This window comes from Lissotriton vulgaris, chromosome 6, assembly GCF_964263255.1.
Source record: "Lissotriton vulgaris chromosome 6, aLisVul1.2, whole genome shotgun sequence".
Lineage (NCBI taxonomy): Eukaryota > Metazoa > Chordata > Amphibia > Caudata > Salamandridae > Lissotriton > Lissotriton vulgaris.
The window spans coordinates 1,377,785,127-1,377,799,801 of record NC_141694.1 but is presented as its reverse complement, the minus strand read 5'-3'; the positions used below and the strand labels follow the sequence as shown (position 1 = coordinate 1,377,799,801).

At 45.1% G+C, this 14,675-nt stretch overlaps 1 protein-coding gene across 1 annotated transcript in view; it reads left to right on the top strand.

Annotated features, from left to right (window-relative positions):
• Window positions 1-14,675, top strand: part of VRK2 (VRK serine/threonine kinase 2) — a 545,093-nt gene that overhangs the window by 12,824 nt on the left and 517,594 nt on the right. The window lies entirely within an intron of this gene.

The window sequence follows — 14,675 nt, the reverse complement described above, 5'->3', positions numbered from 1 at the left end:
TTCAGATACTTTGTTTATGATTGGTTTTCCTGAAAAGCCCAGAGATATATTATGTGAGCCAGAGAGAGGAACCTCTGGGACTTCCTTATGACTTATGGTAGTCCTACTTGCCCCCGTGTCTATAAGGAATTTTCTGTCTTGTCCCAGTAAGTGGGCTGGTACATATGGAGCTTTCTGATCCACTGGAACTGGGATAAGGGGCAAGTCACTTTCTCTCTCAAGGCTGTCTCATGCATATGGTTCAAACTCTGGGTAATCTGACTGTGCGTACTGGTACATCTGTGTGGCAGCGGCAGCAGGCGTCTGAACCTGTGGAGGCGTAATAGTCTGAGGCTGCTGAGTGTTACCTGGTCTGGGAGTGTGAGGGCGTTCTTTCGTCTTTCCTGTCGCTATGTTGTGTTTCAGGACTGGACATTCCCTCACAAAATGGCCTTGCAGCTTGCAGTAGTTGCAAGTACCTTTATTGGCCCCCACATTACCTTTGGGGCCCGTGTTTACTGGTGCCGTCTGTGCAACCAGTACTTTCATTTTCGTGTCTTTTACTCTTTTCTTTTCTTGTTCCTGTGAGGAAATATAAATTTTATGGTCAAGTTGTGTTCCCTAGCGCGTACCCCACCGTCCCCATGTACCAGCTTAAAGTGCATGTAACTTCCCTCCTGTGCCAGCTATGAAGACGCAAATACATTTGCGTCCAACGTTAACTTGTCCTCTTTCAGACCCACCCTGAATGGATTAAATAGTCCGTTCCTAAGTATGCCATGCCAACGTCTTTTTGTAGTGTACCTTACATGTTTTTCCTGCTCTGGCAAAGTAGGCCCTGAATTTCTGCCATCGAGCCTCTTTTCTGGCTTCTGACTCTGACAGCATTAGCTCAGGCTGCCCCTGTACCCGTGAACTCTGACTTACTTCCAGCGCGGCCCCTCCGGCTCAACTCAGCCAGCTTTCTGCCAAGACTGACTATAACCTTCGAGTTATCTGTTCCGCTCCTCGAAAATACATTCCTGCCTACTAGCTTCAGTAAACATCCTCCCCAGCTGCAGAGCCAAAGGGCCGACCTGTCTCAGTGCAAGTAATTCATAGCTTCTGTTACCATGCCTCCATGGAAGGCCCCGTGCCCCCACACTTCTCATGCAGACACTCAGGCGCATATACACGCATTCACAGTCAGTATAGAATAGCTTCTGCCCTAGAGACCTTTCCGTCCAGATAATAGGGTTCCCAAACATCAGATATCAGATATGATAGAAGTACAAGTTGATCTGACATGCCAGACTTCTGTCTCTTTCCGTTAGTGTAAATGTCAAGTCCCTGCACCCCTCCAGTTTCACGTCCATCACACGTCATGCAGCTGCGCGCGCATCCAAGCTTCCGATTTCTGCTGACATTGCAACATTTCTGTTAAGTGCCACCCCTTTGTGACACCCATCTGTGACGTTTTCTAGCATACACCTCTAGTTCACGCCTTCTGATTACGTACTAGTAACACGTGTATACTGTTATCTTGTCCTCTCTCAGCTGTTACGCCTACTATACTGTTTCTTATGACCTGAATTAAGTATATAAGCCATGTACTGTCAATAAAATGTAGCGCTCTATCCCTTCTTCCACCCCTGCGGTGGGAAGAACATGATATTATGGTCCTGACCATTCCTTTTTGAGGAATAAAACCCCTAAGAACTCTAACACCACGGACTCTGGTTCTTTCTTTCCGATTTGAGTTATTATTGATTAAGTACTTACCTGCATAGAAATTAAGAGAGTAAATTATATATTTACGTCATTTTGGCGCCCGAATAGGGACCCCTCCCCCACCTCACGCGCCGGTTGGTGCGTTGCAAGCTCTGCCCCCTGCCATCAGTTAGATGGAAACTACGCGTACCGGCAGGATTTCCTGCATCTCCCTCTGACCCACGGAGGTGACGAAGACTGCGATCAGTACCCAGACGAGGCGGTGAGGAGTGCGGAGGACCCCGACCAGAGCCTAGCCGAAAGAAGCAAGGTCCGAGGTGTCAAGAGGCCCACCAGTTTTCCGAAGTTTTTCCGAAGTTTTCCGAAGTCGAGCCGAGTCGAGTCCAGTCCAGTCGAGTTTTCCGAGGCCTTCTGTTTCCGTGCTTCCCGGTGAGTACCATTGCTGGGACGTATCTAGACGGGTTTGGGTACACAAGTCCGGTCTGCACTGTTTTTAGGCAGTGTATCTGTACTGTTTAGCAGTATATCTAGTATTCTGAATTTCTGAATTCCTGCACTGTTACACCAGTGTATCTGTACTGTTTAGCAGTACATCCAGTATAGAGGGTAGTAGTCATCTATGTCTCAAATGTCTTTTCATGTGATTAATGTCGTGGTATGAATGTGACCGTTTTTTTTTTGTGCATTATAGTGTTTCTTGTATAAACTAGCTGTATCCAGTATTAAGCAGTAAGGATTGAGTATTCAGTAATAAGCAAACAAGATGCCGTTTTTCAACAAGTTAAAGCAGATAGGAACTAGGAAAGGGATACTAGAGGAAGAAATTCCTATTCCCCCTAGGGACACTCCAGGTAACTTTATGTATCATAAACATGGCATAGATGCCATATTGTATCTAGAGTTATGGGCCGACTACACCAAGCATCTAGACGAAAGACACAGATGGCCTGTTACCGGAACATGGGATGCCGAGTGCATCATGAAGGTAGAGGAAGTACTATGGAAAAAGAAAGCGAGACAATCTCAGAAAGACGCCATAGAATTTTGGCGTAAGGAATCACACAAGCGTGCTGAAAAAGCACTACGTAGAGAAGACAGACTTAAAGAATCAGACAAAGCCCAAGAAAACGAATTAGTTACTGAAGGGATCCGAGTAAAAACAGAACAAATAGACCGTGCCCGAAACAATCTCGTAAACGGTATGTATCTCGCGGCCGAGGGTACATCTGAGGCCCTATCAGAAATACCGAAAAACTTACCGCCACCATTAGTTCCAATTAAAGTAATGCATAAGACTACTAAAGATATATTCCTGAATTCTTATCTAGAGGACGTAGCACCAGCTTACACCAATCTGCCTGTTCGTGCCTTGCCTACTGACAGGGACGGGGGTGGCACCCCGCCCCCGGATCATGTCCCACCGGTACCGCGACAGACCTCCCCCGTTCCGCCAGCCCCGCCACTTCCCGCACCCAAAATTGACCTACCGAAACCACTTCTACCTGATCCTACTAAAAGACAAATTCAAGTTCAGATACAGACTCCGCTGAGAGATAATGCCCAAGCATCCGCTTCAGGAGGTGCGACCGCGGGTCTCCGGACCCCGCCATTAACTCACAGATTCAATATCAGGGATACGCAGAGTCCTCTCACGTTCAGGTCACCCCGCCTTGACGCATTAAAAGAAAACCTTTCAGTTTGCAGATATGATCCAGTACCCGGAAAAGACGATCTAATGATATTGGCATCACTACGGTTAAGATCTGCTACTGATATCTTGCTATGCTATGTAGGAATGAAGGACCGTCTAGATAGAATATATGAGTTTGTTCAGACCGGGAAAGACCCTGACAGTATCAAGGATGCAATGGAGAAACAGAAAGTTGACGTTCAAGCACAGATACTACGTTTTTTCATAAATTGCCTAATAAGAGAACGAGACAGGCCCGGAACAGATCAGAGTGAATTAGATGCACTGAACAAGTGGGGTCAAAATATAGCTGAAGGAAAACATGACAAGGGGACTTGCATAGCCAGTATGTACAAGAAAATTAGAAAAGCAGTGATAACAGTACACCAGAAAGAAAAAGCTTCCTCCGAGGAGGAAGAAGAACTTGAAGAACCAGAAAGGACTACAGATACTATAGCGTATGTAGGTAAGGGAACTTACCTTAGGAAAGGCATCCGTCCGGAAAACAAGAGAGTTTTTCTCTCTGCTTTAACAAACCCGAATTCTTCTGAACATCAGTTCCAGGAGACTGATAAAAGACTACGAGAAAGAATGGGGTACCATGTACTCAATTCGATGGATGAACAAGAACTAGCCCGGTCAGCCATATTATGGGCCGAAAATCCAGACATATATAATGATGACACCTTAGCACAGACGTTTCTGAACCTTTCCCCAGACGAACAGAAATTAGCAGTTGTATACATGATAAAGCACCTCCTCACGAAATACAGAAACCAACATTCCGATCCAGGTCCCTTACACGAAACATTAGAAGCACTACTCATGGATAGATGGAGAGGTTTCAGTACCAAGTTAATACAAATAATTCTAGAACAACGACATAAATATAACACTTTCATAAGCCCTGAATATGTTCCGGCCCCGCCTCCAGAAAGGAAAATGTACCACATGCAATGCGGGAGTGGCATTGAAAGCCAGAACCCCTTACGAGAAGTACACCCAGTTATGGGTACGGATCATACCTTGAAACGTGTATATGTACACACCCCACTGACTAAGTTAGAACTGTTAGAAATGAAGAAACTAGTCCCGAGTCATGATAAAGACCCTGCAGGTTTTCACAGAGAGCTTAAAGACATGCTACTGATGGGGGATTACACGTATGATGATATTATGAAAATGTTAAAGGTACTGCTGCCCACGGGCATCTACGAGAAACTAAAAGAAAAGGAATGGGAGGTGGGAGAGAAAAAGATTGTATGGGCAGAAATAGAAGACGAAGAAAGTAAACGTGTCCCAGGGGTAGGCCTTGGGGACAGAACTAAAGCATTACCCGGTTTAATAGTACAGGTCCTGCCAAGATTATTGACAACTAGAAAGGAAGATTGGGACGCCATCTCGTCCTGTAAACAGAAACATGATGAGGATACTAGTGACTTCTATTCAAGATTCGAGAAATGTTTCATTATTAATAGTGGCCTAAAACCAAGTAGCGAATCATATCCGCACCTTTTTGTATCAAAATTAGTCGAGAACTCCTTACCATTAGTTAAAAACAGAGTGTACAAAGTTGAAAGTACTTGGCAGGCAAACACGCCATCTCAGATGTTACAAATGTTACAATATCATCAGAACAGAATTAGAGAAGAACAAGATCAGGAACAGAAGCGCATGAAAGACACAAAGATGAAAATGTTAGTAGCTCAGACGGTCCCAGCCGACGGTCAAAGAAAGGGTGGGACCCAGACAAACCACACTACAGCTCCCGTTAAAGAAACGTGCAATTATTGCAAGCAGCCAGGTCACTACGTTCATGAATGTCCAGTTCTGAAACATAACATAGCAACAGGGAAAACTAAAGAGAGACCGCATCCGCCTAGACAAGATCAGGTCCAGCAACAGACCTCACAAAATGTACAGCCCATGCAGAATACACAGCCTATGCATGCTCCACCACACTCAGCACAGACAGTAGCAGTACCACAGCCCATTGCCGCGACTCAGCAAGTTTCACAACAGATGTACCAGTATGCCCAATCGGCATATCCAGATTACCCCCGATATACATGAAACAGCCTAGAGAGGGAATTTGGCTTGCCTCTTATTGAAATTCCTGTAGATCAAGAAGGTCCTTATGTACACAGTCACGTATTGGGAAAAGACAGAAAGTTTTTAATTGACACAGGGGCAAGCCGCACCACAATCAGCCATAATGAAGTCCCAGGGGCACCCCTCTCAGGCTCACAGAATGTTTCCCTTGGTTTTTCAGGACAGCCTATTGTAAATGAAGTATCGGAACCAGTACCATTGGCTGTGGGTCCATTATCACGAGTTACAGATTTGTTACTTACGAACTCATGCCCAGAAAATCTGTTAGGAATTAAAACATTGAAGGCTCTAGGAGCTATAATCTGCTGTTCCCCGGAGGGAGTTAGACTCTTTCTACGGGATTTCAAGGGTCATTATGTGTTGCGAGAATTCGATGTCAGATTGAGAAATGTACCAGATCACCTATGGGCAAAAGGCCCAACTGATGTAGGTTGTATGCATATCACACCATACCGTGTTACACTCAAGACAGGAGTTGTTCTACCCCGAATCAGACAATACAAGTTACCGCCTGATGCTGTAGTGGCTTTACTGGAAATCATTGAAGAGCTCATTGCCCAAGGAGTGGTCGTAGAGACCGACTCCAATATCTGTAATTCACCCATCATTCCAATTCTTAAACGTACTGATCCCAATGCACCGCCAGTATATCGGCTGGTGATTGATCTTCGAGAGCTGAACAAATGTATTGTACCACAGTACCCTGTGGTCCCCGATATCTCTTCCCTATTGACTGCTATTGATTCAGAAGCAACGTTCTTTACTGTAATCGATCTCAAGAACGCTTTCTTCAGTGTACCCATTGACCCGGAGAGCCAATATCTCTTCGGATTCAGTTTAAATGGACGAAGTTTCAAATTTTCCCGCGCACCTCAAGGATTCACAGAAAGCCCCAGCATCTATAGTCAAGCACTGAAAAGACAACTAGATTGTATTCAAATGCCAGTTAACACCGCTTTACTGCAATACGTCGATGATCTACTGATCACCGCACGAAGTGAGCCCGAATGTGAACAAGCATCACTGACTGTTTTGCATTTTCTGGCCGACAAGGGACACAAAGTGTCTCCTTCGAAGCTACAATTCTGTGTTCAGCAAGTTGTGTACTTGGGTCACTTGCTGTCCAAAGTGGGGAGACAGCTCACTCCCGATCGCATTCAGTTAATTGTAAATATGCCACAACCCCAGACACAAAAGGAAGTGCGGGCCTTCATAGGCCTCACCTCGTACTGCAGACAATGGATTCCTCAATATGCATTTCTAGCTAAACCACTCATCCAGTTAACGACGCAGGAGGCAGCAACTTCGACTGCCCTCCCTTGGACTCAGGAACATACACAAGCCTTTGAGGAATTAAAGAAAGCATTATGCCAAGCACCAGTTTTAGCGACACCATGTTACAACAAACCGTTTACACTTTTTGTTACAGAACGTGATGGTACAGCATTGTCTGTCCTCACTCAAGATCAAGCAGGTTCACATAAGCCTTGCGCTTATTTTTCGAGTACATTGGATCCAGTAGCCCAGGCACTCCCTGCGTGCTTAAAGTCAGTAGCAGCAACAGCGCTAGCAATAAGACAGAGCGATTCAATTGTTTTAGGCCATCAGTTAACAGTACAAGTTCCACACTCTGTAGAGGTTCTTTTAAATAGAACTCAGACCCAACACTTGACTATAGCACGACTGACAGGTTATGAATTAACGCTATTCCAGCCACACATAGAGATCAGACGCTGCAGCATTCTGAACCCCGCAACACTGTTACCTACAAGTATGACAGATCCAGCCCGCATGATTGCATAGAGATCATTAATGCAGTAACAAAGCCCAGACGAGACTTAACAGATGTTCCACTGACAAATCCAGACCTGACACTTTATGTGGATGGTTCATGTATGAGAACAAGTACAGGAGAATTAGTGGCCGCATATGCAGTGACCACTGAAACCGAAGTTAAAGAAACACATCGCATCGACACACTGTCCGCTCAAGCGGCAGAGCTTATTGCTCTGACCCGAGCCTGTATTCTAGCCAAGAACAGAAATGTCAACATATACACTGATTCCCGTTATGCGTTCGGAGTTGTACACGACTTCGGCATGTTATGGCAAGAACGAGGTTTTCTGACCTCTCATGGTGCCAAGATCCAACATGGTCCCCTCATTCAAGCACTGTTAGAAGCAATACATCTGCCTTCAGGAATATCCGTCATGAAGTGTAAAGCACATACTAAAGTCACAGATTCTGTTTCCCAGGGTAACGACCTGGCAGATCAGACAGCAAAACACACAGCACTGACTCACACTCAGACAACTGACACAACAAAGACAATAGGACCGACAAATTGCATGACAGTCAGGGATCCCGCACTAGATGTTATCGATATTCAGACACATGCTACCCCAGAAGAAATAAAGAAATGGATTGAACTAGGAGGGATCCAGACAGATCAAGGTTGGATGACAAAGGGAAAATGTACATGGTTTCTCCCTGACTCTATGGTTCAAGTTATGATTAATACAGCACATAGTCCAGCACATCTAGGCGAGAAAGCGATGTTAGACAGTTTACAAAATCTTTGGAACAATAAACACTTACGAGCAGCAGCGAAACAGAAAGTGCGTACTTGCATGATCTGTTGTCAGTTCAATCCAGGTAAAAGCGTCCCCGTAGAGCAAGGTGGATTTCATCCTCCCGATCACCCTTTTGAAGTCCTCCAGATGGATTATATCCAGATGGACCGTTGTCGAGGATTTAAATATGTTCTCGTAGTTGTTTGTGCTCTGTCCCGCTGGACCGAAGCATACCCAGTCCCAGATTACACTGCTCCGACCACTGCCAGGCAGTTGGTTCGTGAATTCTTCCCACGGTACGGCTTGCCTCGTGTCGTGTACTCAGATAACGGTCAGCCATTCTCATCCGCATTAATGAAAGAAGTTTCTTTATTGCTAGGATACCAGTGGAAATTCCATTGTGTCCGACATCCAGAAGCCGCAGGCCTTGTAGAAAGGCATAATCAGACATTAAAGACACGCCTTGCAAAAATATGTCAAGAGAAAGGGGTCGACTGGATAGTCGCCCTGCCAGTGGCACTATTCTATATGAGAATGGTTGCCCATTCGAGATCAGGGCTATCCCCGTACGAAGTGGTTTTTGGCAGACCACCGAATATGTGGGGGACGCCCATTCCGAAAAAGATTACTGATGTCGATTGTAATATGTTGACAGATTACCTTGCCTCCTTGATGTCTGCACTCCAATCATGTCGTTCACAGGTTGCCGCAGCCTTCCCTGACAACACTGATGTAAAGCCACATGATGTCCGTCCTGGGGACCTAGTATTGGTGCGAAATTTTGATAGGAAGAGTCCGCTGGAGCCCCGCTGGAAATCGCCGAAGACCGTTCTTCTCACCACAAGGACCGCCGTGAAGATCGAAGGGAGAAAGGGGTGGGTCCATACGAGTCATGTGAAAAAATTCCATGAACTGAAACCAGACCGAGACTCGTCCACCCCCATCAAAGACTGTGTTGAGCCAAAAGACTTTACAGTACCTGAACGAGAAAAAACTCCCCAAGAGGAGTATAAATTAAAACTCCGATCTAGCAAGTCAGACAGTTTAATTGTTTAAGTCCTCCCCTAGGTGAATCGGTTAAATAGTTTCTGACATGTATCCCCTAGATCGAGATAGAGAGAGAGAGAGACGAATTAAGAAAATTGCATATTGTAAATCATTGCGTAGTCACTGTATAGTGACATTATTAATCATGTTTATTCTGAGTATTTTAATTATTGTTGCTAGCATCCTTCTACCTCTCTACTACCCTATTTTCAAGCGTGAACAATCTGCTTACAATGTTTCTGCTGAACATACTTTTAGCGAGTTACCTCCACACGAACTCTCCTACAGACTTGCGCTGCGCAACAACACTTTCATTAGTATGCTACATCATTCCCATCAGACTAACAATGCTACAAACTGCTGGATATGTGGCCGACTCCCTCCCTACCAGAATTATAAGGGAGCTGTGCCCCTCTTTCCGTACCCGTTCACTCACAATGGCTCCTGCGGTGCATGGTTTAAAATAATTAATTCCTTAGATCCTGATATTGCTGTTTTCGACGGGGGCTGGGTTTGGGGAAACCTGAACTTGGTCCTGCTCGACGTCTGTTACCCTGATAAGGAGGGACTCCCCACTAGAATAGGAAATGATCTAGAAAATGAAGTATATGGATTAGGTAATTACACAATTAGCCTCATGATTCTCACTGTTGAAGCGGAAGCTGCACCAGTTCTACCCATTATGTCAGTATTACCAGTTACTGGTGAATTATGTATCAGGAAGAAAGGTTCAGTACACTTAGGTCATAGTAAATGCACTACTGTGATCGAATTCAGTGATCATGGAAAATCGTCCTTCAAAGCTATCCGTCATTCCTATTTTGTTTGTGGTCATACCGCATACATACGCCTACCTCCAGATTGGGATGGTACCTGTTACATAGCATTCCTTCTGCCACCTGTCTTCCTAGCTCCTCCTGATTACCACAGAAATACAAATCTAGTAAAGAATAGACCCAGAAGAGATATCCCACTTGTCGACTACACAGAAACGGCATGGGAACAGTATACCGATTTTAATAAAGGATTCTTTTTCTTTTTAGGACCTGTTCAAAATAGTAAACTAATACGCAGATTAACTAGAACACTTGAAGCAGTAGTAAATGAAACTGCCTCCGCTCTAGGTAACTTAACCGAAGAGCAGTCCGCCATGCGGGTTGTTGTCCTTCAGAACCGTCTTGTTATTGACGTCATCTTGGCAGATAGAGGTGGAGCCTGTAAGGTCATCGGGTCAAGTTGCTGTGTTTTCATTCCACAAAACGCACCATCTGTATATCAAGCTATCACACGACTCCATAAAATTGCAAATCAGATACATCAGAATCCAGGCATCTGGACTTGGTCCGGTTGGTTCTGGACAACGTTAACCGCTTGGGGATGGAAGATCCTATCCTTCCTAGGCATTGGCCTAGTCCTAGTATTCAGTTGCTGCCTGTGCCTTCAGTGCGGGCCAGCGATTTGTGGACTGTGTGCCACACCTTGTATTGAACATTCCAGTTTTCTCTCAAAACGTAAAAGAAAGAAAGAAGAGCAAATGATGTTACAAGAACAAACTGATCGATTCATGAGGATCGATATATCATGAAGGGTCCCTAGGGAACAAGGAGGGAATGAGGAAATATAAATTTTATGGTCAAGTTGTGTTCCCTAGCGCGTACCCCACCGTCCCCATGTACCAGCTTAAAGTGCATGTAACTTCCCTCCTGTGCCAGCTATGAAGACGCAAATACATTTGCGTCCAACGTTAACTTGTCCTCTTTCAGACCCACCCTGAATGGATTAAATAGTCCGTTCCTAAGTATGCCATGCCAACGTCTTTTTGTAGTGTACCTTACATGTTTTTCCTGCTCTGGCAAAGTAGGCCCTGAATTTCTGCCATCGAGCCTCTTTTCTGGCTTCTGACTCTGACAGCATTAGCCCAGGCTGCCCCTGTACCCGTGAACTCTGACTTACTTCCAGCGCGGCCCCTCCGGCTCAACTCAGCCAGCTTTCTGCCAAGACTGACTATAACCTTCGAGTTATCTGTTCCGCTCCTCGAAAATACATTCCTGCCTACTAGCTTCAGTAAACATCCTCCCCAGCTGCAGAGCCAAAGGGCCGACCTGTCTCAGTGCAAGTAATTCATAGCTTCTGTTACCATGCCTCCATGGAAGGCCCCGTGCCCCCACACTTCTCATGCAGACACTCAGGCGCATATACACGCATTCACAGTCAGTATAGAATAGCTTCTGCCCTAGAGACCTTTCCGTCCAGATAATAGGGTTCCCAAACATCAGATATCAGATATGATAGAAGTACAAGTTGATCTGACATGCCAGACTTCTGTCTCTTTCCGTTAGTGTAAATGTCAAGTCCCTGCACCCCTCCAGTTTCACGTCCATCACACGTCATGCAGCTGCGCGCGCATCCAAGCTTCCGATTTCTGCTGACATTGCAACATTTCTGTTAAGTGCCACCCCTTTGTGACACCCATCTGTGACGTTTTCTAGCATACACCTCTAGTTCACGCCTTCTGATTACGTACTAGTAACACGTGTATACTGTTATCTTGTCCTCTCTCAGCTGTTACGCCTACTATACTGTTTCTTATGACCTGAATTAAGTATATAAGCCATGTACTGTCAATAAAATGTAGCGCTCTATCCCTTCTTCCACCCCTGCGGTGGGAAGAACATGATATTATGGTCCTGACCATTCCTTTTTGAGGAATAGAACCCCTAAGAACTCTAACACCACGGACTCTGGTTCTTTCTTTCCGATTTGAGTTATTATTGATTAAGTACTTACCTGCATAGAAATTAAGAGAGTAAATTATATATTTACGTCACCTGTTCTTCCCTTATTCTGTTGTGGTGATACTGTAACATTTGTAACATTTGTGAAGGACTATTTGCTTGCCAGGTACTCTCAATTTTTAACACTCTATTTCTGATGGGGGGTAAGGCATTGTCCACCAATTTGGATACAAAAAGATGAGGATATGCCTCGCTACTATGTGCGAGTCCACTATTTATAGAGAAACATTTCTCCAATCTGGTGTAATAATCACCCGTATCCTCGTCTGGCTTTTGTTTACAGGCAGAAATGGTATCCCATTCTTCCTTTTTCGTTGTCAATAATAGAGGCAAGACCTGTATGAGGAGACTGGGCAATTCCTCTACGCATTCACCAAGACCTTCACCTGGTTTTCTGTCTGTCTCTTCTTTTTCTAGGGCAGTCCACGTAATCTTTTTACCACCCACTTCCCAGTCCTTTTCCTTCAATTTGTCGAATATGCCTGTAGGTAGAATTACTTTAAGGAGTATTATTATATCTGGAAATGTAAAACTACCCATTTGGAGGATATCCTTCAACTCTCTATGAAATCCTCCGGGATCTTTCTCGTGAGAAGGTACCATTTTCTTCATTTCCAATATTTCTAACTTGGTGAGGGGAGTGTACACATGTATTCGTTGCAGTGTACCATCTGGCTGTGGTATGGGGTGGACTTCTCGTAAGGGGTATTGGCCTATACTGTAAGTTTCATGATCTGATGTAGCTAAGGTAAGTTGTAGGTAACGGAGGCGCAGGTCCAGGATGGTATTGATCAATTCCGGTCCCCGAGACCTCCATCTATCTGTCACTACTTCTTGTAACAATTTGTATAACTTATCTGGTCGGTGGAAGTTATTCTCGTATAAGGTAGCCAGGTGTTGGACCATATAAATACCTGCTAGCCGATGTTCTGCTCGGGGAAGAGCCAGAAACATTTGCGCTACTATATCTGGGCCGTATACCCGGTGTTGTGATATCCAATGGGTGGCAGACCAGGCCAATTCTTTTTCTTGTTGGGTAAAGGGAGGCTCATTGTCAATCCATTCATCTAGGGCTCTTTCTGTGGACTGGAAGAGGTCTTCCGATAAAGGATCTAATCTTTTAACTTTCTGTGACATTCGCGGGGTTCGCCACTTGGAGCCATGGCAATGTCGCGCTATACCCAGGAAATTCATTCTACCTAGTGTCGGACCCTCATCTTCCTCTGAGTCGTCTTCCTGTGTAATTTTCTCAGAGTGAATAGTAACAAATTTCTTAACCAGTCTTTTAGTTATTTTGTCGATCTGATGTCCCAGATCGTGTGCCCCTCTGTGCACCTGATCACTAAGGTCTATTAACTCAGAGTCTACGCTTCCATTGCCCGGGTCTAGTTCCCGGATCAGACAATTTATGATGAACCGCAGGAGCAGTCCTCTGATGGGAACTTTTCTGTTTTTCATGACCTGGACCAGAGTATCTGGACTTTCCCCTGTTCGTATGAATTCGTAAACTCTATCCAAATGCTTCGTTATATCAGGGACCTTTTGGAGTTGACCCAGGGCTTGTCTTAATCTTTCTGATCTCGTGGCCATTGGGCCACTACCGGGTTCGGGGTCGTAAGGACACTCAAGAGGCGGGACATCGTCTTTATCCTCAGCCCCGTTCCCGGACACTCCTAAATCAGAGGTGGAACTAGTTCAGGAGCACGTGTAGACGGGCGTGCTCTAGGCATGTTAACATAAGCGGGGGGTGGTTCGGACAGATAGGCAGGGAGAAAATTGTCGGGAGCAGTGGGAATTACTTTCACTGGGGGTTTGGGATGTTCTTCTAAAATTTCTTCTGACAAAACGGGATAAATGCCAGTAACAAGGGCGCTTCTCTCTCTATCTGCCTGTTCAGCTAAAACCTTCTCGCCTTCTTCCTGTAATTGCTTTTCTTTAACCTGTTCCGACATTCTCTTACTTTTCTCGACTATCCCTAGTTCTTTCTGGGCCCTCCTATGTGCTTCCTTACGCCATAACTCAATGGCTTCTGTCTGTGAGGGCCTCGCCTTTCTTTTCCATAACTCTTCTTCTACTCTCATAATACATTCCATATCCCATGTACCCGTGGCAGGCCACCTATACATCATTTCTAATTTCTCGGTATAGTCTACCCAAAGGTCTAAGAACAATATGGCACCCAATCCATGTTTGTTATACATGAAATGTCCAGGCGTATCTCTAGGCGGGATTTTAACTGGTTTCTCTAATAGATTCTTTTTGGTTCCTATTGTACGTAATTTGGAAAACAGAGGCATTCTTAAACTCAACTAATTACGGAAAAAAGACTTGAAATATACAACAAAAAAAAAACACTTTATACACTAGAGTATAGTGCAACCATACCGGTCTCACGAATGAGACTCGTCTTTACCGTTTTCCAAAAATGGAACCCGTCTTTATACTTTCCCAGTGGTACTTACCAAGAAGCAAAACTTGAAGACCTGGTCATCGGACTCTTGATGCTTGCGCAGGAATATTCGGGGCTCCAAAGACCTCGGACTCGGCGCTCTCACTGGTCGGGCTCTGGGTTGGGACGCTCCGCTATCTTCTTCACCGCCTCGTGTGGATGATCAGTCGCAGTCTGTCTCCTCCTCGTCTCGAGGGAGTTAGCGGGAACACCCCGCTGTTGTGCACTTGAAGTCTGTCGAAAGTATGGAAGGGACAAGGACCCGACTTACATCGCCGGCGCGTAGGGAAGAGGGAGCGTCCCTGTTTAGGCGCCAATTA